The 23,007-nt window shown below is 41.2% G+C and overlaps 1 protein-coding gene across 3 annotated transcripts in view; it reads right to left on the reverse strand.

Moving 5' to 3' along the window:
• The window catches only part of stag1a (stromal antigen 1a), a 62,693-nt gene that overhangs the window by 32,270 nt on the left and 7,416 nt on the right, over nucleotides 1–23,007 (reverse strand). The window contains exon 1 of one of the 3 annotated variants that reach the window (XM_049596049.1): nucleotides 15,777–15,972. The exons of the other annotated variants lie outside the window; for them this stretch is intronic. The gene's annotated coding sequence lies outside the window, so the exon portion shown is untranslated. Of the gene's footprint in view, nucleotides 1–15,776; nucleotides 15,973–23,007 lie in introns of those variants that run through there. 3 annotated transcript variants of the gene reach the window in all.

A 23,007-nucleotide genomic window follows, 5' to 3' on the forward strand; every position in this document is an offset into this window, starting at 1 on the left:
CTATAATTGGCCATTATCTCTAGAGACGGAGTGTAAGTAAGCCCCTGTTTTCCGACACTCTGGGCTACAATTGTGCACCGTTTCGGATGGAAAACACAAGACTGGGTTCACCACAAATAACATCAGGAGGGAAAAAAGCAAAGACTTTAAGAGAAGGACAGTTGTGCTGCTGTATGTGTCGCCATCAATAATCGAGACCTGAGTGCTATTTCTGTCTCAACAGTCAATTTCAGGATATGAGACAGTGGTGCTGCACTGGTGAGCAAAGCCGGGTATTAACACTTCCCACTGAGGCTACCTATGAGAGGAATATGTAAATGTATAAAATGGGATTAGGGCAGAACAAAGCTGAAAAACAAAATCAACAAACAACGGGAAAGACGAACTGAGAAAATTATATGGAGAGGGAGAAATCCTTGTGTAATACATTGGTCATTTATATGGAAATGGCTTGTAAGATTGGAAATACAAACAACCTGTCGGAGATTAATGTGTCCTCATGCCGTAAAATCCACTAAGTAATATTAATTTGATTCACTGCGCTGGTGCGTAAAGGCCACACAGAGAGGATGGCTCGCAGTGTGTTTTGTTGAACAGTCACCAGCTGTTTGCAAGTCAATGCATTTATTGTCATGTTAATTAAGCTACGATACATAATTAGCCTGTTTTTACAGTGTTTGTGTCGCCTCAGGTAGGCAGCCGGCACAAAACAAAACATCAAAGTGCGACGCTGGTGAAAGCACAAAGAGACTCGAGCCTCACAGGAGGACAGAGTGTCAACGGGACTCCAAACAAGTTCATTAAAAATTCAGGAAAACACACACAACTAACAAAACAAGTTGAGCACATACATACAAGACAAAGGTAGTAACAGCGCCGAATCGACATCTGTGTAACGCCGGGTTCACACTGGACACTGAAAGCACCCCGATTTCTTACTTGTCACACAGCCGCCTGTCAGCAGTCATACCAAATATAGCCTTAAGTCGTTAATAATACGTTTTCAGAGTGTTTTCTTGTCAGATTCACTTGTGGAAAAAACAGATCAGATGCCGAAACTTTTGCCGTAGATCAGGAGCTGGCCCTGCGCCATGCTGCGTCCAGTGTGAACAGCCTAATCCGTTGACATTGGTGCCCCATGGAAAACTGCCGCATTTAGAAATGCTTCTGCATCCAGTGTGAACCCAGCGTAAAAAGGACATCCAGCAGGACAAGACAGGTGAGACGTTTTTAAGATGTGTTATGTGTGCGACCCATCGCCAGAAATGTAAAAAGCAGCTAATAGCAGTGAGCAGCTAACTCCAAGAAGAAAATCAGCACCTGAAAATGTCCAAGAGCTCCTTACCCTTCTAACCAAGGATGACATCAACCACCATATAAGAGGGATAGTAAATGATTGTTATTGCCATGTTATGCCATTGTTATTGTTTAGAAAGCGCTAGCCGACGCATATGCTAAAGATCAAACTACTGGCCAATGCTGTTGTGTTACAAATTGCACCTGTCACAGTTCTTTTGCTTCTGGAAGCTGGCATGCTATCTAAAATCACACACTGGGCTGACATTATGCCGCCATTGTTTGGTTCAGTGTAATAAAGGAAAGCCAGTGTAGTGAAGGGTCTATGTTGCAGCAGAATATCCATCTAAAAAGGGGTTACTCTTTTTCCAACAAAATTAGATTATTTTTTAAGTGCAGGAGAACCCACTAAAAAGGGTAATAGAAAGGTTTACTGTCACAAACATGCTGAAAAGTAGTGTTAGTAAATAGTAAAAAGCAGCATGGAGGACAGTGAAATTGTTAGTGGTTACTTCTTTTTGACATCTGTTACATATTCAGTCTCTCTTTCAAACTTGGTACCAACTAATCTGAACTCTGCTTGGATGGAGACTCACTGAATTTGTTCTTGAGATGACAAAGAGTCGCAGACGTTACCAAGAAAAGCACCGGAAAAGGGGCGAAAATTTGCATGTCCAACTGGCCGATTTGTCTCTACAACTGCCTATTGGAGCTGGAGCCGATAAATACCTGCGACTGCAGAGTCATTTGTCCCAGGGATGAATGCCAATTGTGACCTTTCCCACTACAGACAGAAGCCATATGTTAGTGGGTACTAGGAGATTTTTTTGTCCAGTGGGAAAGGAGCTTTAGAGGGAAGCTGGGAGAATTAGGACATAGCAGGTAGCAGGTACACTTCAATGGTTTTCCATATGACAAGTGTTTTATTACCCACAGCGGTACACTACATTTACTCAGTCTGGGTCTTGTACAGAAAGTGCTGACTATTTTAATCCCCAGATTTATTAATTTAAGAGTTTACCAGATAAAAACTGAACATTTCCATACAGCCAAGAAGCATTTCTACTTGATGCCTTCTCCAAAAACACCATGCATCAATACCTCCAATGCTCAGCATATCTGCAAAATACTTTTATTTACTTCCTTAAGAGCCTCTTAAAGTCAAGAGCATGGTCACACATAGATAACAACACAACTGCATGCCACAGGGAGCGAGTTCCCTCAGTCTCTCTTCAGATTCACTTCAAACTGACAGGTCAAAGAGTGCACTTAACATGACATAAGAATGCTATTTAGGGAGACTCCAAACAAATGTTAAGTATTAAAGCATCCTGTCCTTGAAGCAGACATGAGCTGGGTAAGAGCACAAACCACTATATTACTTAATCAACTGTTGACAAGTCTATAATCAAAACAAGGCAGTGCTCAGTGGAGCAGGACTGAACCAAATTCAACTAGGAGACGCAGGGAAGGTATTATTCTCTCTATTACAGCCACAGGATCAGCAATGTGCTGCTCTGCAGAGCTCTAAGTGACTGTCACAAGCTGAAGCTGCTTAACTTTGTCTCTCCAATCTCTTCACACCATAGCTGCTGACTTGCAGAGCTGATGTTACATCGAGCTCAGGCTGAAGTGGATTAACTTTTACACCTCTTTCTCTCCTTGTGTCACTAGGTTTAAAGGCGGTCCGTACGATCATTTGGCAGCCCAATTATTAAAAAAACTGATCGAACATTCTGTCTGCACAAAAGGATGTTAACCCCTGCAAAGCGCTCGTCCTTACAAGGTTGGTTTCCGTAGCAACATGCCCAGTGCAACCGAAAATGAAGTCATTTTCTGCTCAACGGCCGTTTACCACTTTCATTATTTTCTCAGAAACGATTTATCCTGACACGTTTGGCTTGTGGAGAATTTGACCCACATCTGCCTGGGTTGTTATCTGTAACTGTAAACTGTGGCCGTGTTATCTCCCGTCCTCCCCGGCAGACCGTGGTCTCCTTGATGTACTTTTACCGCCACACTTTATGACAGTGTTAAGATGTTGTAAGTAGGAAGAGGCAGAGCGAGGTGTCTCTACTCTTCAGTCATCTGTGGTTTATCCCTGTAGAGTACTGCAGCAGTGTCAAAGGAGGGAATGCTGGGTGCTCAGAGACAGTGGACTAGTTTGATTGGACTAGTTTGATTTAAATGGATTCAATTAACTTGAAACTTGGTGGACTTGCTGACCTGAGGGATCATCCCATGACTGGAAAACGAGAGGGTCAATCCTCTAGACGGCAGGTCAAAGTGACAACTCTGCAAATTCCTCCCACTGTGCTTTGACCCCTCTGACTGTATGCATGCAAACTGTTTGTGTTTTGAGTTGTAATAAAGATCTGATCTTAAGAAGAACAGTGTGAAAAATTCATTCAAGAAATCCTTAAATTGATTGACGACGTCTGGCAGAGCTGAATTCACTTTTTCCTACCTTGAAACAGACAGGCATGTAAGTAAGTGTCTAAACCACCAGCCAGACATCTTCATTATGTGTTGTAAAATACATCACAGCAGCTGAAAGTGAGACAAATAGCCTGCAATCAAGTCCGACAGCTGTATGTGTAGTTCTGAGCTGAAAACAATTCAGGAAGAGCCAGTTTCCTCACAGCTCACTCTGATAAATCACCTCTGTTGTTTCATAACACAGTGCAAACTCAGATCTTTACTCGCAGCACAAAAAGGATTATTGTAATTATGGCAAAACATCTGTTGTTGATTTCACTTCATACAACTTTATCCTCTAATTGATTCTTAAAAATTCTGTTGTATCTCTCTTTTAATGTATTAAATAAATATTTTCAGCTTCTTCCTTAGCTTTAGACTGCCAGCACTAATCCGTTTTTTTGGCAGAATGTATCCAGATTGATTGTGATGACTGGTCAAAGTCTGCAAATCTTATCCAAACCACATTTTGAGTTGATTTGAAATTGGATTCCTATGAATGCGTCTCAGTCCAGCAGACCTGGCTGCTCAAATCGGATTTCAAAGTATCTTTTGTCGCTGAAGCCGAACTTTTCCCAGCTGAGCTGCCTGCCCGAGTTTGTCCTACCACCAAGTGTTGAACAGTACTGATGAGACTCTGAGCTGACGATGTCGTAGACGACACAACGTCACTAACGTCAAATATCTCTGGAACGTTGCATGTGATAGACTTAAGGCGTTTCTCAATAACAAGTACGCCAAGTTCGGACTTGCGCACTTGGGAGTTCGGATTTGGCAAGTTCGACTCGGGAATACAAACTCCTAAGGATGGCTGCCATTGCCGCTGGTCTGTGAGAAATGCATTCTGGGATACCTGGCTGTTAAAACTCCACACAAGTCACCTCCCGATGCATCCCCGATGGAACAGGCAGAGCAAGTTCACATCCCGGCATTTGGACTGTACTTGGCTGGATGCGGACTTTGAATTGGAACAGTACTTGGGCTGCGACTGATGATGTTTCACAAGTCCGCAAGAACACAAGTACAGGCAAGAACGCAGATTGAGAAACGCCTTTAGTTTTTGAGCCCGGAAGCTAACGTTAGTAGTCATGCAGCTCCAATGAGGGCTCTGGTGCGATCTTATCCCTTTTGGAAGTTTTGTAATCCAGCCTGAGGTGTCTTTTTGGAAACATTGTAAAACTATGTCATTTTTAATCCATTTTCCTGTGATTCCACGTTGGAAAGCCACGTCATTAGCAAAGCTACATAGGTACTGAAGCCATGTTGTTACCAGAGCAACCCATTCAGATAAGTTGGTGATGTCTGGACCCACAAGTCCGATCTGATCACTTGCAAGTAACAGTGCAAACAGTCTGTCTTGAAGATCTGATTTAAGAAACCAATCTGATTTGAGAGCGGTCTGAACATAGCCTAATTGTTGGGGTCGTGCAAAGCTCCCAGCGTGTGCAGGATGTAGGACCAGTCAAAGAACACAAGTTATCTAGTCTATGACCTGCAGGGTTTTGATACCAACACAATGTTTCTACAGAGATCTTTCTATTTTTCATTCTTAAAAACTAAGCCACATTTGTCAAATACAACTCAGGTTACAACAGTTCATGCATTTTTGCTGGAAAATGTACAAAAATAAAATCAAAACAAAGGAATACTTTGCACATCTATTTCCAAACAGGTGCGTAGGAGAGGGACGAGAAGAATAAAACTTGTAGAAAAGACTCCCGCACACTTGCAAAAATAATGATTTTAATGCTGCAAACAGTCCCGTTGCAGAATTAAAATCATTATTTTTGCAGTGTTAGACAATGTGCGGGAGTCTTTTCCACAAAAAATAAATCAGCAAATTTACATATCTCTTCAAAATTCGTCTTTAGAAATGTTAGAGAATGTGCTGGCAGGTGAAAACTGTTGCATGGGACCTCAGTGAAGGGGTATGTCTGATGGTGTGCCATCACTTTGGCTGTTTGGACACTCACAGATTCATAAAGCATAAATCAATCTTTACAGTCAACCTTTACCAACTGTTTCTAGTACTTAACATTTGAGGAAAAACATCGGCAAAGAAGAAGAATCTAAGAAACGAACTAGAATCATCTAATCAATAATTCAGTTTGATACTTTGATACTTTACAGAGGTAATTTGGTATTTTATAAAAAAAAAAAAAAAGGGACTGATGTCAAGTACCCAGCGCGAGTCACGGGCAATTGAGTGGGCTAATTGTGCGAGATAGAGTTTAATGGCCGATCATTAATTACATCCCGCAGGCTACATGACCAAAGATGTGTCTGTGCCAGTGACAGAATTTTAATTAATAACTTTCATGTACACAGAAAAAGAAAAAGCAATCAGAAACCGTCAAACTTAAAGACAAATTTCCTGACAACTTCCAATGGCTACACTCAGATTGTATTGTTTGGATTTAATTCAATAAACCAGCCAAGGTCGTATGCATTATGCCTGTAGGACTCAGTGAGAAGCTGTAAGCTGCTACGCAAATATAATTAAGGCAAAAGCACTCACAGGGACGGCTTAGCAGCACAGTGGATAGCAACCAGTGATTGCAATGGACATACGATGTACTTCTATAATTAAATACAAATAGTATATTGCCTGTATTCACAAAACCACGAGGGGAAAACTGGTAAATCTGAGGACTCTTCTGTTCTTTAAAAACACTATGGCGAGTGGCCAACATCCAGTCAGCAGTTCAACTCTGAATAAGCGGCTCAGTTTTAACATTCTGGGGCTGCAGGGCCAACGAGGTCCATGCAACAGTGCGATTAGTAAGACATGCCAACTTTAAATTTTTCATATTTCACCCCAGACCTCTCTACTCATCATGCTGAGCACCAGCTATGTTTTATACTCGAAATGCCTCAGCAAGCTCAGGAGTCCTGCTGCATCACAGAGAATAGTGCTTTATTCTACATGCTTGCATTTGATTGCAACAGACCGACTGATTCACAGCTCAGATCTGCAAAATACATCAGAGGACAAGGGGGAAAATCATAAAGAGGAACAAATACTGACGACTGACTCATTCATAAAGTCAGGCAGTGTGTTGACACCCAGCTATTGTGTAACTAGATACAGATAAAAATGCAATTACAGCCTTTTGGGGTTCACAGCAACCTGATTCCTCAAACAGCCTGACACTACATGATTTGTTGCTAATTGGGTAATGTCTGAAAAGCATGGCAGTCTGCAGGAAATGTCTTATTCCTACTACTAAGTAAGAGAAGGAAAGTGAGAGAGCTGAGTGGTTCTTCATGGTGATGAATATACACCACTTAACACAAAGCCTATTAGGTGGAGTGTTAGGAGAAGACAGGAGGGACCTTTCTGAAGCATGTGTGTGAATTCACACCAGAGAATAACACTAAGCTATGGGAATGACAAACAAACAACTACAAAGATGTGTTAAAGGGGAATTTCGCCACCTTTTGTGTGAATGTCCAAGAATGTAGTGGAATGATGCAACAAATTCCTCAGTGCCACAGCAATATTGACCGAGAAAGATGATCTCATGGCTGTAAAATCTGTCGTTCTTACTGCGTCCGGTGCAATGATGGGACTCAACAGTGACATAGCTTGGATCTAGGAAGAACCACAGGCTATTTCAGCTTGGATTTCTAGTCTCCACCATGGGGTGCGTGCTCTTGCTAGGTCTGTCACAGTAGTCAAATTATTGGCTTATCATACAAGATATGGACATGACCTCGATCATATTGCCTGTATTGTTTACTGGTGTTTAAAAAAGACTGTCACGAGCATTTTAGTCAACATGGTGCCAGAATGCACCGCAGGATTTAAGCGCCGTGCAGCGTTAACGTTAGCTGCCATAAGCTGGTCTTTTTGCTAGTATCACAGGTATGTGCGGGAGATGAAAATATCACAGCAAAAATGTCTGGTGGACTCAAAACGAAGGAATACATTGCACAACCATTTTTCAAACAGGTAGGAGAGGGACAAGAAGAATAAAAATTGCAGAAAAGACTCCCGCACACTGTCTAACTTGCAAAAAGAATGATTTTAATGCTGCAACGTTTCAGTAACTAGACCTACATCAGGCAAACAGTCACGCTGCAGAATTAAACTCATTACTTCTACAAGTTAGACAGTGTTCGGGAGTCTTCTACAAAAAATAAATGAGCAAATTTACATATCTCTTACAAAATTCAGCAAAACAAACAGCAAAAACATTTAACCTTAAGCCTCAGGTATGCTTTCCACCTGGACGGATGTAGCAACATGAGTTGATGCAGAATCACTATGAGGAACCATCCGCCCATCCAAGTCTGCGTAGTTAGAAAATGTGGAATGTGCACAGACAGGTAAAAACCAAAGATAATGATTTTAGTGCTGCTGCAACATTTCGGTTAATAGACCTTCATCAGGCAAGTTAGACAGTGGGAGTCTTTTCCACAAAAATGTCTGGTCGGACATATGGCAACTAAATTAATCATTAGCATATTTGTGTGACTTACAAGATATGTTGCCTTGACAACTTAAATATATACCTAGTAGTCCATACCCATTGAATACAGCATACCATACCATGACTTAATCATACCAAAAATTTAAAAAACAACAACATTGGGCCACAGAGGGAGCCATAGCGATCAGTCGCATTTTAGCCATTTTTAAGCATTTTTCTGTTCTTATAGCGCCACCCAGTTGCCAATTAGAGTTCTCTAGTCACCTTGAGGTGTCCTGTTCTACATATCTACCAATTTTAGTAAAAATCAACATAGCGGTTAGGCCTAGATAAGAAATTAGCTCTCTAGCGCCCCCATTTTGTTTGATGGGGTCAATAATGGAGGGGTCCCCTCAGATTATGTGTGGTCATATGCCTACAAAATTGCGTGGTGATCGGTGAAACCCTTGAGATGTTACACACCTTTATGTGATGAGCCACGCCCTCCGCAATATTCATTGCCTTATAGAAGCTCAGTTTTATTAAGTTTTCCAACTTTTGCCAAGAGGGAACTTTAGATATTGGTCCCTAGATTGTGTTCACCCAGTTTCATGCAGGTCGGTCAAACTTCCTAGGAAGAGATCGATTTGAAGTGTTTGTCAAAAAATTCAAAATGGCGGAAAATCTATATAACTAGAAGTTATGGGTTCTTGAGGCAAATTTGTTCCTCATGAGGAGAGGCATCTCTGTGCAAAGTTTCATGTCTCTACAACATACGGGGCATGAGATATGCCCATTCAAAGTTTGCAAATTCAATCGGTTGCTATAGCGCCCCCCTTTGGCCAATTGATGTAATATTGCTTCATTCGCATCCTCCCATGACCCTCTACCACTGTGCCAAATTTCACATGGATTGACCAAGTCAGTGAGGAGAAAAACGTGGAACAAACACACACACACACACACACACACACACAGAGTTTTCATCATTATATAGTAAGGTAAGATATTATGCAGACCAGAATGTGGGATATTAATTACCAACAGATCTATTTATCCACCGAAACCTTCCTCTTAGCATGCTCAGTAGTTAGTTTTGGTCTCCAAGAAGACATTAAAACGTTCTCCCTTTTTTTCCTCCACCCCAGCCTACTTGTGCGAGCCCAAAGAAAAAGACAAACAACACCTCATAGGTGACATAGCGTAGCATAGCGGTAGCCTGCAGCTGCACTTCTGGAGTAAAGGAGCCACAGTCCTGATAGCAGTTACCTTGCAAACACCAGGGAATGAGCCAAAAACTCTGTCTTTTGTAGTTTAAAACCTCCAACAACTTCATCCTCTACACTTTAAATACACCAGCAAGCTGCCTGGTTCCCAGCAGTTAATTACTTTCTTAGAAAAACTTGTTATATATATTTTTTTTTCATATTCCAGTCCCAATGTCTGAATATTTTTCAGAATTAAAAGTTAATTGCTCTTATAAAGGGTGTGCTTGCACTATCTTGCTATTGTATTATCATTAAATCAGTGGCTTAAAATGGTCTCACAATGACCATAGTATTGTTTATTGCAATTAGTGATCACCGAGGAATTTATTGCTTTAATCGAGTACATTTACCATCAACACTGATTGGATGTTCCCCTAAAAGGTAGCACATTAAATGGGGTGTTGCTTAAACCAATTATGAACCGAGTAGTGCCTGAATTTAATTTCAATAAATTTCACAATGCAAATGGAGCCGTCTTACTGTAAGGAGATCAGTCGCTGGTGTTCATGAGCACCTCGACTTCCTTCAGACATAGAGTACAAAATGTCGGTGGCTTCATCTACATGTTAAAGTGATGGCATTTTGTTATGCAGATAAGGCTGATGTCTATGTTATACACGGCCAATTCTGCTGCCTGTTTTACAGTAGCAGAACAACAGTGCACAAGCAGTGAGCGACAGGACATTAACTTGAGCTAATTCCTATTTGCTCACATTTAATCATCCATGCAGTTGGTATGAATGATGATAATTGGAAAAACATGGAGAGACTGTTAATTTGATAATTATTGTAAGAGGGGCTGCATTATGTGATGAAAACAGTTTTTAAAGACTGATCTAATAATAGGCAAAGTTTGCCCTTTCAGTGTTTCCCAGTTTAATAAACTGACTGAGATAACAACCAACATTTATTACAGTGATCTCAAAAGGCAGTATAAAACCTGCATTTAATCTCTCTCCCTCTCTGCATGTTTCACCTTGAGCTGCTGCAGCCTTTAAATTAATCTGATGGCACTCGATTCAGACCTGTGCCACTGTGCCGATGTCAATGTGCAAACTATAATTGGGAAATTGCCTCAGATAAAACGTCTGCTAGTCAGCGCAAGACATTTAAAACAAATGCAGAGAGGCATTCAGGGAAGACGTATCAACACAGAAGCAAACCAAACAAGTAGAGATACGCTGGAGGATCAGACGAAACTGATCTGCCTGTGAGGAACCAGAACAGAAACAGGGAACGACAACAGCAGGCGGTAACCTGCATGATTTGTACATGCTGCACCGTCAATAAACAAGCAGGAAGTTCAGGCGTCCTCTTGACTCAGCAGACAAAAGGCATACATCACATACTAGTAATAGCTTTAATTCATATGCATTGCTCTACCTAAGCTGCAGGATGCCTTGCATACTTTCTCACCAGGGCTCTATGTTAAATTAAGTCCTGCCAACTGCAGACAGGCAGAGCTGGGAGAGCTCCAATTTGGTCCGATGATGCATTCAAACTAGCACCTGCCGGCTCAAATTAAAGTGGCAATAAAGTGATGTCAACGCCTTTACAACCCCTGACAAATATTAACTGAAATACATGTCCTGCACTGATATAAGGCAGAAGGTTAACAACTGTATGTCAGCCATGGGTGATCATCCACACTGCTTTTATATTGTATTATGTGCCGATCCCCACAAGCATGACATCAGCTACATTACAGCAGTGTTTAGCATAAGGGTGCCTCATTAAACTCAACAGTCTTCAAATTAACGACAGTATTTCCTGCTACTGAAATCATCCCGCAGCCACAGATGCATCCTGCTCTCTGCTCATCCCGGGCAAATATGTAACACTGAATTTGTTTATAACCATGCGAGAGAGGGTGGAGGTGGAGAATGTGTCATTATTGATCTTTAGGCGTTTGACTTTCAGGAGGGAAAAATAACAATGCAAATGTTTGACCACAAACTTGTGCAGAGACAAAGAAGTATCATGAAAGTAGAATGTGTTTACTCTTGACTGCACAAGAGCTGAAACAATTAGAAGATTAGCTGACCGACTGAAAATTAAATGGCAAAAGTGTGAAAACTGATTAATTGCTTATTTACAGTTTTAAGCCAATGAGTTCTCAAATGCAGATATTTGCTGTGTTTTGTCTCTTATGATAGAAACCTTAATAAATTTTGGTTTTGGACTGTTGGTTGTACAAATTTTGGGCATTGGGCATTGGGCATTAGCAAACTTTATTATATTTTCTTTGAAATGTCTTTGTGTCCCTTCGTATCATTCACCCTTTGTCCCATTTTTAAATTCTGAGATCTTTGCTGGTCCGTGAATGCAACTTATCGCGGCTCCATTTTGCGGGCAGCGCTATCCATGAGTTCTTTGCTTTCCTTAGTAGCTATTTGTGACTTGTGGGATGGATAATTGAACTGGCGAGCAGTTTACAGCTGATCAGATCAGATCAATGGAGAGGAGCAGCTGCTGCAAGTGAATGCAAACTTATATACTCAGCAGAATAAACAGCTAAGGGATCGTACATATTCTGCATTTTTTGCACCCTCAAATCCATTGTTTTCAATGTGGCTGCGTGGCAGGTGCACTCCAACACTCGACTAACGCCGCCACAATGAATTCCTGAGTGCCTATTTTTCAGGGCGCGCCCTAGACCCTGTGATGGTGAACAACCAATCACAGCTGACAGATATCTTTCCCTTCTTCCTTACAAATCAGTCCGAGGTAAATATAAAGAATAAGTTGATCATTTTACTGTAGACCTTCCAAGAGCTTTACATCTGTCCCACAGGCAATATACACTTAAAAAAACATGGAAGAAGATCAGCTCTGCACTCAGGATTTCATGTAAGTAGGCTATGATATAGTGCTTGTGGCTGATGGTTGCTTAGCAATTTCAGACGCAACCTGTCTCCACACCCTTGAAAATTGGCACAGAATAAGCACACAAGTCCTGGCCGTTAAAGAAACTGCATTAGTATGGCCCCTAAGTTTCACTTTCAATGCGCCTGATGTTGTGCTGCTCAGTCTCTGCCCCGTGTTCCCTCTGCCCCCAACATTGTGGTGCTATAAATAATAAACAACCATATGGTATACATATTCCAATAATGCTCCTAATAAAGGTCACGCTCTCATAGAAATTCTATTTGTGGCGGCAGATGTTTTAAAATTGCCGGGCCGCCACAAATAAATGAATGTGTTGGAAACTCTGCGATTAAATTTTTGTTAATGGACTCAATGATTAGTGGACTAATCCTTGCAGCTCTATTTGCAGCACTAGTGGGCACCAAGTTGAGTTGATCTCATGATGAACTGAGGTGTGAGAAAATGTTTCCCACCTCCTGATTATTTCATCTTTTTCCTTCCAAGCAGTGTGGAATCCCAAGCTCCAACTTTTAATCAAAGTCAAAACAAATGGCAGGAAATTTAAAAAAAAAAAAAAAAAACCAACACTGTACACTGCTTTAAAGACTGAACAAAAACAAATTGGTCTCAACCCTCTGCACAATGAAGGCCAACCAGAGTCCGACTTGCGAACTTGAACCCCAATCGGTCCCTCTGGGCCATCGCTACAAGCTGTACGACCAGGACAATAATTGCACTTTATCATGCTGCCAGCCTCCATACATACTGAGACCAAAGAGCCTTGGCCTTGTAATGTGGAACAGCCTTGAGGCCGACTGTGGCCGTCTGGTTTAACCAGATTATGATTATGTCACACGGGAGATTACCCATCCGACACGGAGAGTCACAGAGTCAGACACATAGTCATGTTCCTGCACACACGCGCGCACACACACACACACACATACACACACACACACACACACACACGGACAGCCATCTGTTATTGCCACAAACTACTGTACGCTCGATCTCTGCAGCACACAAAGCCTGATCTTAGCAAAGAGGAGGGGAGGGGAAGGATGCTGTGTGAACTGCACAAACTGATAAGATCTCTGTTGAAAAATAGATTTTTCTCCCCCCTAATCTCCTGAGAACTACCTCTGTGAATAAAGGATAAATAGATCATAAGAAAAAAAAGGGCAAGGCTATGGAGCGGCATAAAAGAGACGGATAAAGCAGAGAACAGGCTTCTCCCCCTCACTGTGCAATGGCTGCCTGCTCGGCTGCAGCTGACGCAAAATGGAGCCGCGAGAAGACGTGGGGAGGGATTTGGGGAGGGAATGGGGGGGTAAATGGGAGAAGGGGGGAGGTAAGGAGAGGGGGGAGAGAGTGTGACAGCAGCACAGAGGGGGAGAGCAGCAGAGGGAGTGGGGTAGAACAAGGAAAAGAGACTCATTTGTTCGTCTCTCATCTGTCTGGGCTCCCTTCTCTCACCTTGGCCCACATTTTCAGTCTGCCTCATATTCACGTCTAGCACAGGGGAAGAAAGAGGGAGGACACACACTCATAAACACACACACAGACTGAGACACACACACACACACACACACACACACACACACACACACACACACACACACATCCCTTGCGAAGGCCATTACTCCTAACACCCATTATTACTTCCTAATGATCTAGCGGCACGTCAAAGATTTCACAACAGCGAAAGAAGCCTGCTAATCTGAGCAGGCAGATGTCAAAGCGAAAAAATGGTGTTATGTAGTAATAATGTACAGGCAGCTGTGGGGAATAATGACTGCCCAGACAGAGAGTGAGGGAATCAAAAGAAGAGGCTAGTGAGCTCTGACTGGAGCAGATGGTTGATTTAAAACAGTGCACCAAGGAGGCAGTGTATGTAAATCCCAGCCAGGTGTCTGACACAAATGGCAAGACAAAGAGAAGGAGGACAACATTAAAAAAATAAACCAGCAACATGCTGGATTCATACTGAGATGTGTCTACAGTTTTGTCTACTGAGGACAGTTGGAGTGTTTCAGACAAACACACAACAAGCAGATCATTACCTCTGAGTGGTACAGACACAAATTAGATTAGGCAATTAGTCAGCTTTCCGAAAATGTCCTGGGTGACATTTTGATTAATGTTTCATGGCTACTGTAATTACAAAGTATAAATACTAAACGTGCATGGGTTACAACTTTGTACAAGAGTTTTCTCTGCTCTCATAGCAGCCTTCTCACACTGAATAAGCAATCATAAGAATGATGTACCATTATTCTGCATCGCTGTTCTATGTTAAAGGTGTGAACATGGGATGGAAGGCAGCATTGTTGTTCCACTTTCCAACAGCGAAGGTAGAAACAGAGCCGAATTCTTCTATGTACAAAAAGTTTAGGTACCAAGCTTGGTACTTTTAAGGACACCGGCCGAATTACATTGGTACTACTAAGTGGCAATTCAAATTAGATGAATCTGTACCATATTTCGGTACCTCAGAGCGCATGTGGGTGAGAACATTGGGTTCAGACAGGAAGTGGAAGCACCACCGAGCTGGGAGGCCCTCCGCAGAAATCCATGGCTGGCTTCCCAGCTGCCCAGCTTGGGTGTGCTTCAGGCCTGAGTCTAGGAGCTCCACGGAGCCACCAGCTTAAAAAAGAAGGCAGATGTGCTGCAAAGTGCCCCAAAGCTGGAAAGCTTGCTACAGAGCTCCATCGGCTTCCCAGCAAGGCGTCTGGGTTTTTTTTTAATTGGATTTTATTTTAGACAGAACTGCTTTTTTTTGGTTCCAGCTCCTGAAATGTGATAGTTTGCTGCTTTCATTTATTTAAGTAATAGTAAATTCAATGTCTTTGGATTTTGGACTGTTAGCAGGAAAAACTTAAAGACATTTGAAGGCATCACATTGGGCTTTAGACCCATTAATTATTATATTAATCAAGAAAATAATCTGCAAATGAACAGTATGAAAGAGTAAAGAAAAAAATCACTAGAAGCAGCTCTTCCTGTATTCCTGCTCCACAGTTAGGATATTATTATTTGGCTTTGTAAAAAGGTTTGCCCCAGTGAATCCTTGGCAGTTTGTGCAGGTTGCCAGGCCTGGCTGTGCTGAGACCACGGAGACAAGTAGATCAAACAGCTCAGCCAATCCAATTCAAAAAGCCCAAGTGGAAAATCATCATCTACTACAAAGCACTTGTAGGTAAATACTGACTGTAGGTTAGGGATGAGAGCCACTGGGTAATGGCCTTTGCACACCAAGTCTGTATTTTTTCGTATGCAGTCTTTAATCGTCATATGATAAAAGTCAGATGCATTTTATAGCTCTTTTCGAATATTCACAGTACGAGACAAAACGTAAAGACACATTTCCTCCTTTGACTCTCTCCACTGGCGGTTCCTCCCTGGCTGTGACCACTCTCTGCCCGCATCATGCATTTAGCACGGCGGTTACCTGAAGGAGCTGAGCTGTCTGTGTGCGGTCGTCATCCTCTATTACATCCTCCTCGTCATCATCAGCAACTTGAATATTACTATCTGAGCTGTTAAAATTAGGCTAGCTAAGTTATGAAATGATGCTGTGCACCCCATTCCTCTCTCTTGTTGTGGATGTAGCTACGAGTCCTGCAGGTTACACCACGTTGTCTTCAGAGCTTCATGGTCAAACAGCTCTTTATAGGCTATTGATGGATGAGAAAAAACACAGAATACTGAACTTTAATCATGGACGTACATTTTAGAGTCAGTGTGTAAATGTAGTTGACACAATGTGAGGTCATATTTCATTTAAACATGCTACAATTTTGGACAAAAATGGTGTGCAAAGGTTTTAAGTTGCTACAGGCACCTTCATGATTTTGAAGATAAATTAACTGTTAAGGCTGTTTAATAAAGCAAAAATGGCAAAAATTTATCATAATGTTCCTGCTTTTTAAACCTGAAAAATTTGTTGTCTGTGTTTTATAGTATGTAAAATCAAATAACTTTAAATTCGAGACTGTTGGTCAGACAAAACATGATGTTTCAAGATGTTACATTGTCTCTTCAGAACTTATAATGGGATTTTTTTTTACTGTTCATTTGACATTTCATAGACTTAAAGGAGCTCTGTACAATATTCAGTACAATATTCATTTTAATACAGGGTGCCTACATATATAACCAAGTCAAATTTAAGACTTTTTAAGACCTTTTTAATACCACCTTATATGATATTTAAGACCAAACCTAAATCAACACAATGATGTCAGTCACTGATGATGAAAAATGACAACAATTGGGTGAGTTAACATTTAATGTAAAAAGAAAACCAAATTTAATCGCTGTCATTAATGCGATTTATTATTGCAGTTCTTTCATCTGTCCAATGATTGTAAACAGTCATTGGGTCTGTCAAGCTGGAGGAATTTTTGCGGTAATGTGACAGAAAATATTTAAGACCCATTGAAGCTGAATTTAAGACAATCAAAGGCCCTTTTTAAACAGGAATTGTGCAAATGTGCAGGAAAGCCCAATCCGTCTTTTTTCAGCATTGGCAACATAAAAACAAAATCGGGGAGTGCGGCGAAATGCCACCTGCCTACTTTTGTTTATACAGAATGCACCTTTTTAGGGTCAATTAGGGGCGTGAGCAAGTAACAAAACATGTAGCCTAGCGTGTAACGTGCTCCGAGGGAAGCCGCGGCTGGTCAGTCCTTTGGCGATTCTCTCATAAGTTGGCCCGTTCTTCACCGTCCCCGTCATCTGACAGTTAATGGCCTCTTTGTTTCGAGGACAAGGAGGGCGCGCAATTCCTCCTCTCCCCAGTTGCTCATCTTTACAGTGTCTGTCAGGTTTGCGTTTCCCTCTTGCTACTAGCTGCTCGCTAATTCCTGCTATCAGCTGTTTTCCTCATCCACCTCCAGTGGATCGAACGTGCGGCGTCATCAACAGCTCCTCCCACAAGTCTTCAACAGCCCCTCCCGTTGTGGAAGGCTGCCTCGCTCTTTTTAAACTAAAAAGGGTTCCGCCAATATGTTTACCCCTACGCGGCGGAAAATTGGGCACCTCGGATCAACTCGCCAATCCGGCTCTGTGTGTCTAAATGCTCGCAGCTTGCCGGCAAAACGGCCCAACATTCGCCGAAAATCTGGCAGTGTAAAAGGGGCTTAAGACTTTCTAAGGACCTGTAAACACCCCGTAATAGATTCATATCTCCACATGGGTCTTTACATGAAGCTGGCTAAGCTGGTAGCTAGCAGCTAACGATGCTAAAAGCACAAACAGTGCAGTGCGAACACGCTCATGCGCCTGAACCGACTACCACAACAAAGAACAGAGAAGATCAGATTACACATACAAAAATATCATCATTGATTTCAATGAAATAATCATTATATGCAGCCAGAGGCTACAATAACAGTTGCACCATGTAGAGCATGCATGATTTTTAAGCCCTTATATTTAATGCATTAAGCTAGGATACATCAGCAAGTCATCATTGTTTCAAAATTGTTGTCTGTCTCACGAAACTGTGACCAAAACTACTTTCCAGTTTGCGTTATTTTGTGGTGAATGAAGAACATTTCTTTCCCTCTTACTAAATCAAATCAATAAAATCCCAGCTGTGGTAACCATGCATTGATGATATACTCTATCTGGGCGCTGTGGATGGTGTTCAAACAAGGCCAGCCTTGAACACAACTCTCAACAGTTTGAGGAAGCTGTTGGCAGTGTGTTTGTCTGATACTGTGTTGGACTGTTTGGTCTACATGTGGATACTGCTGGCAGGATAATACGCAGTCAGTGGGGAATAAGGAAAAAGGTTTACGGGTAAATAATCTGTTGGAGTCAGCCAGTGCGGGCAGGGAAACCCCTTAATCCCCTCTGCGCAGGCCGAGAGAGCAGATGGGGTATGAGTGATACAAACTAATGATGTCTCAGGGCAGCGTAGTGAGCAAATCTAGCCCGCCAGGCCACCACATCCCCACTTGTAGGAGTCCTCGATGGGATTCATCTCAAAAGCCATGGAAACATGTACATTAGATAACACGGTTTTGTTGCCTCAGTCACAGCATCAACTTTCTAGACATGTTTCCGCCCTGAAATACTTTTCCAGACCTCCTTTTTTTTTCATACAGCCTCTTTTATGAGAATATCAATTTGTTTCTAAAAGTTTCCAAATCCAATAAATAACTGGCACATTTACAGTTTCCAGATCTGCAAGGGAGCCCTGTCTTGGAGCTCACTTTGCTGAAATTTCTGTTGTGCGACCACTTCATTTCCACTCTGTAGAGCCACAGAATTGACTTGGCACAGGCCAGCAAATCAATATTAAGTAAGAGTGTGTACAAATAACGCTGACCGCTGAGACACACACACACTGCCACAGCACAGCCGATGCTGAGGAGCTGGTATATGCAGTTGCTTGAAGCTGGTTGTTAACCTCGCCTGTATAAATGACACCTAAAGGATTTGCGGGTCTGAGCTGGTGCCAAATTTAGATCTGGCTGCTCCAAACGTACGTAAATCACAGAAAAACGAGCCAAAACCCTGGAAGCTGAGGTGAGAATTTACTTATCCCCCAGACGTCGACCCTGGGAGACTCTGTAAGCAGGATGTCAATCTCTGCCTTTGAAACTGGAGGCAACTCTTTAATGCCCCCAAAAGAGATCAATAATGTATCATAACCTCTCTTTTCCATATCATAAAAATAACTCCCGACTGCACTCCTTGGGGAGACACAGATACAACTCACATGTTTTAATCGATGTCTATGCAAATCCAGGACTTTGACTTCACTAACACACTCTTGGCCAAAGCTCCAAGAGAAATTCTTTCCACCCAGGAATTAGGAAAAAATGAACAGTATTTGGTGAGCTAGCTTTCAGTTTGACATGCTCCGAGCATCAGGATATGAAGACAGCTGAAAGTGTTCATACATTTAAATGTGAAAAAGCCTGGTCTTTGATTGAAATGTTGCTTAGTCCTTTCTTATCTATTTTATTTGCTTTTGTGCTTTTTATTGTTTGATTTTATCATTTTTAATTCTTCTGTGCATTCGCCTCAAATTGTTTTACTGTTCACATTTCTACTGTATTTTATAAGCACTATGTAAACATTTCTAGAGATGTTTGGAAGACACTATTGTCCACTATAATTAATTTTAATAATAATATACAATAAAATATTGTATATCATGTTGTATTTTAATATGTTGTGATTTTGTGCAGCCGCTACCTTGGGCCAGATCTCTCTGCTAGAAGGGATTTTTGATCTCAGTTGGGACTTTCTTGTTTTCATTGTCAATTTTTTCTTTTAATCAATAAACCAATTAGTTGTTTGGTCTTTAAAGTGTCTAAACTTTTAAATTATTGTAGGTCAGCATTTAAAAAAGCCCAAGATGACATCTGCAAAGTTCATTTTACTGCCAAAGAGGAGTAAAAAAAGCTAGAAAGTTTTAACATTTAAGACGCTGGAATCAGGAAGTCTTGACTTTTTTTTTTTACTTTTAAAAAATTACTCAAACCAATTATTCAATTGTCAAATTAGTTGATTAATTCAACGGTTGACAACTAACCAATCAATCATTGCGGCTCTACTCCCTGGTAAAACACGGGTTAAAAAAATCCAGTTGTTCACGAATGTTTAAGCATTTTTATGTTTTGTATTCATCAGCAATTATAACTTCTCCTATTGGGACATATTTTGTCGTACTGCAACTGTGTTTAACTATACTGTCGTTCATTTTTTGTTTATACACCATTAACCACTTATGGATGCCTCACAGGAGGAGTTACAGCAGCGAATAAAGACATTAATAAATACTTAAAATGTCCCTTTTATCCGTTTACAACTACATTATAGTGTGTTATAAAGCAAAATCATTACACGGGGCAGGGGGTTAAATAAAATTGTCGTACACAATGTCTGTAGTCTTTGCCAATCCATTTCTTGTTAAACGTTGACAGCAAGGGCTGTATAAGCTATTGAAATTTTATCCAAATCACAATATAGCCAAGTGCAATATCCAAATTGCAATTTTTTGATAAAAGGTGAAATGTGTCACAAGATACCATAATAAATGAAAGTAATTCCCTGTCACAAAAAAAATCATATTCTTGATGTAAAGGAACATACTTGTTTGGTACAGACCACAACAAAAATCACATTCTTGTCATTTTTTATTTTTTTCTAGGGCTTCCCCTTGAAAGTCAGAGATTCGAATCGTCAGTTCACTGAGATTTCTTCAAGTCTAGCAGTCTGTGCTGTGCAGTGTATTTCTGGGGGCATTTCGGTCCCCAATTTTTGCTGTGAAATGAGCACTTACATACATGACACAGTGGCACAGAGGAGGAGAAACTTCCACTGTAAGGCTACGTGACAACATTATCTTCTCACTTCTGCTTGGTAGTGGTGAATTTACAGCTCAAATGGACTTAACACGACACAGTCTCTGGCTTTTGTTTGCTATCTAGCGTCAGCAAAAAATTATGTTGCACATTTCCAGTCCGTTGGTAGCGCCATTAGCATGTTTACCATATTGCCTGAATGCCGCTGTCACTGATTGTCCCACTGAACCCCATTCAAATTTTAATATTCGATATTCAACGACCAAATCTGACTCGACTGACAAAATTCTGAGTTGGGTACAGATTTGTTTTTTCTGTGAAAATGAAATGCAAAAATTATAATTCCCACTAAAATCCTTACTTCATGATTCTGCAGTCACTTTATCTGTCAAAATACTTGCAATATGGTTTTTCTGTGCATTGTGCAGCCGACAACTGACAACTTAATATATTCTTTACAAAATGTAAATGTACAGAGAATGTGCCTCACACAAAAGCTCCCTGCTCATACCATCTTAAACTCTCCCCTGCGTGCGCTCAGTGCGGATAAAGCCCTGGTGGCAGTCTGTTCTTTGAGCCGTCTGTCTCAGGCTCAGTCTTTAATAAGGTGTTCCAGTCTACAAAGCTCCACTTCACAGTGCAGATGTACAAAAAATGAACTGCTGTCAGTATCAACGGGGCAGGCAATCCAAACACAGGCGGGAGCAACACTTCCCCACTGTCCTCCAAACAGCTGAAGGCAGATGAGACAAACCAAAACATCCATCCAAACATCCTCTGATAACAACTGGACATTTTTTTCAATGGATGACAAAATACACAATTTTCAGTCACTGTACCATTGATTTTGTGAATCGTTCTCATCAAATACTCGCTGTTCAAAACGTCTGCACTACCTGTCTTTGTGTAGAAAAGCACTTCCAGGAATAACAACGCATTTCTGATGCGACTGAGCTAATAATAGCAACGATTTCACTCCCTTATATAATCAGAATTGTAAAGTGAAAAATGCTGCTTTGGAATTTTAATTGGATGTTTTTCAAGTGATGGTAAAAACAACACAGTTATGTTTCTCTTATTGTGCTGCCAGTGAGAGGAAAGTTTGTGGTCGCAGTCAGCTTGAACAAAGTGAGCAGCACAGCAAATTAGCACATTATCACAAATCCATAATGAATTCAGAATTACAATAATTACCTACATATTTTTGTGTTGTGCTGCCATGGATTTACATCTCATTGAGCCACTGTGTGGTTGAGACTTATAATACATTACAGGCTTCTTGAGTACACACGCAATGGTGGAGAAAATACCCAAGTCCTTGAGTTAAATACAAAAACAAACACAACAAGTCCAACAGTGAAATCTAACTGAACATATTTATGACACAAAAAATATCTGAGAAATAACTTGTGCCTGATTTGTTTTTCCACAAAAGGTTAAGTTCCTTGGTTCAAAATGCTTTAAAAATAAAATAAAATCTTTCTTCCTCATTGAAAAATCCATAATCTATAAATATTTTTCATTATAAAAGTTTAACTTCTAGACATAAGATGTCTCCTGCTTCACTGAAAGGTCTTTTCTCAGTGTCTGTGCTCTTAAGTTTCCACATCGCAGTTGTTTGCAGTACCACAAAATACACCAATATGTAAGCTGAACATCTTAAACTCCAGCTGACATTACATTTAATGCTCAGACATACTATCCCCATTGAAAGTCCACAGATAGCTGTGGTTACACGGATGCGCACGTGGTTCTATTCATAGTACAACTGAGGTTCCTCATCAACCCCCAGCAGTAAACAGCAGTGCTAGGTGGTTAGCTTATCATCTTTTTATTGCCGATATCAGGTGAAACTAAGAAGATGCTGCTGGGTCTGGAGTAAATATCTAATAAATATCCACATTAAAACAAACTTCACAGCAGCGTGGTGGCTTGACGGCAGTGCTTTGGACAGGACTGGAGTTTGGAACAAGAGACTGAAGCATGCCAGCTATGTGTACAGGCCGTGTTCACAAAAACATGGCTGCGTAGGGGTCAAGACCCCTGCAGACATGGTTCAACGACAACATTTATGTTACGTGGACTAAAGTGGAGCCTCACACATGCAGACACAATGAATTGGCCCTTAGTCATCTCTTTTTAAGGACAACAATAATGTCATCATGTTTTTTAAATCTTCAGCCTTGTGCTGTGGCCTCTATGTCACAGACAGAGCATGCTGTTGGTGGTATTGAAGTGAGAGCAACACAACAGCATTTAACCGGACTTAACTGACATCTGTAGGTATGTTTACATGCTGTTTAATGTGCTGCAGCTGAGCGGCTAATTAGCTATTTAGCCTGCAAACCGAGGTTA

The sequence above is a fragment of the Epinephelus fuscoguttatus genome, linkage group LG14 (assembly GCF_011397635.1).
Source record: "Epinephelus fuscoguttatus linkage group LG14, E.fuscoguttatus.final_Chr_v1".
NCBI lineage: Eukaryota > Metazoa > Chordata > Actinopteri > Perciformes > Serranidae > Epinephelus > Epinephelus fuscoguttatus.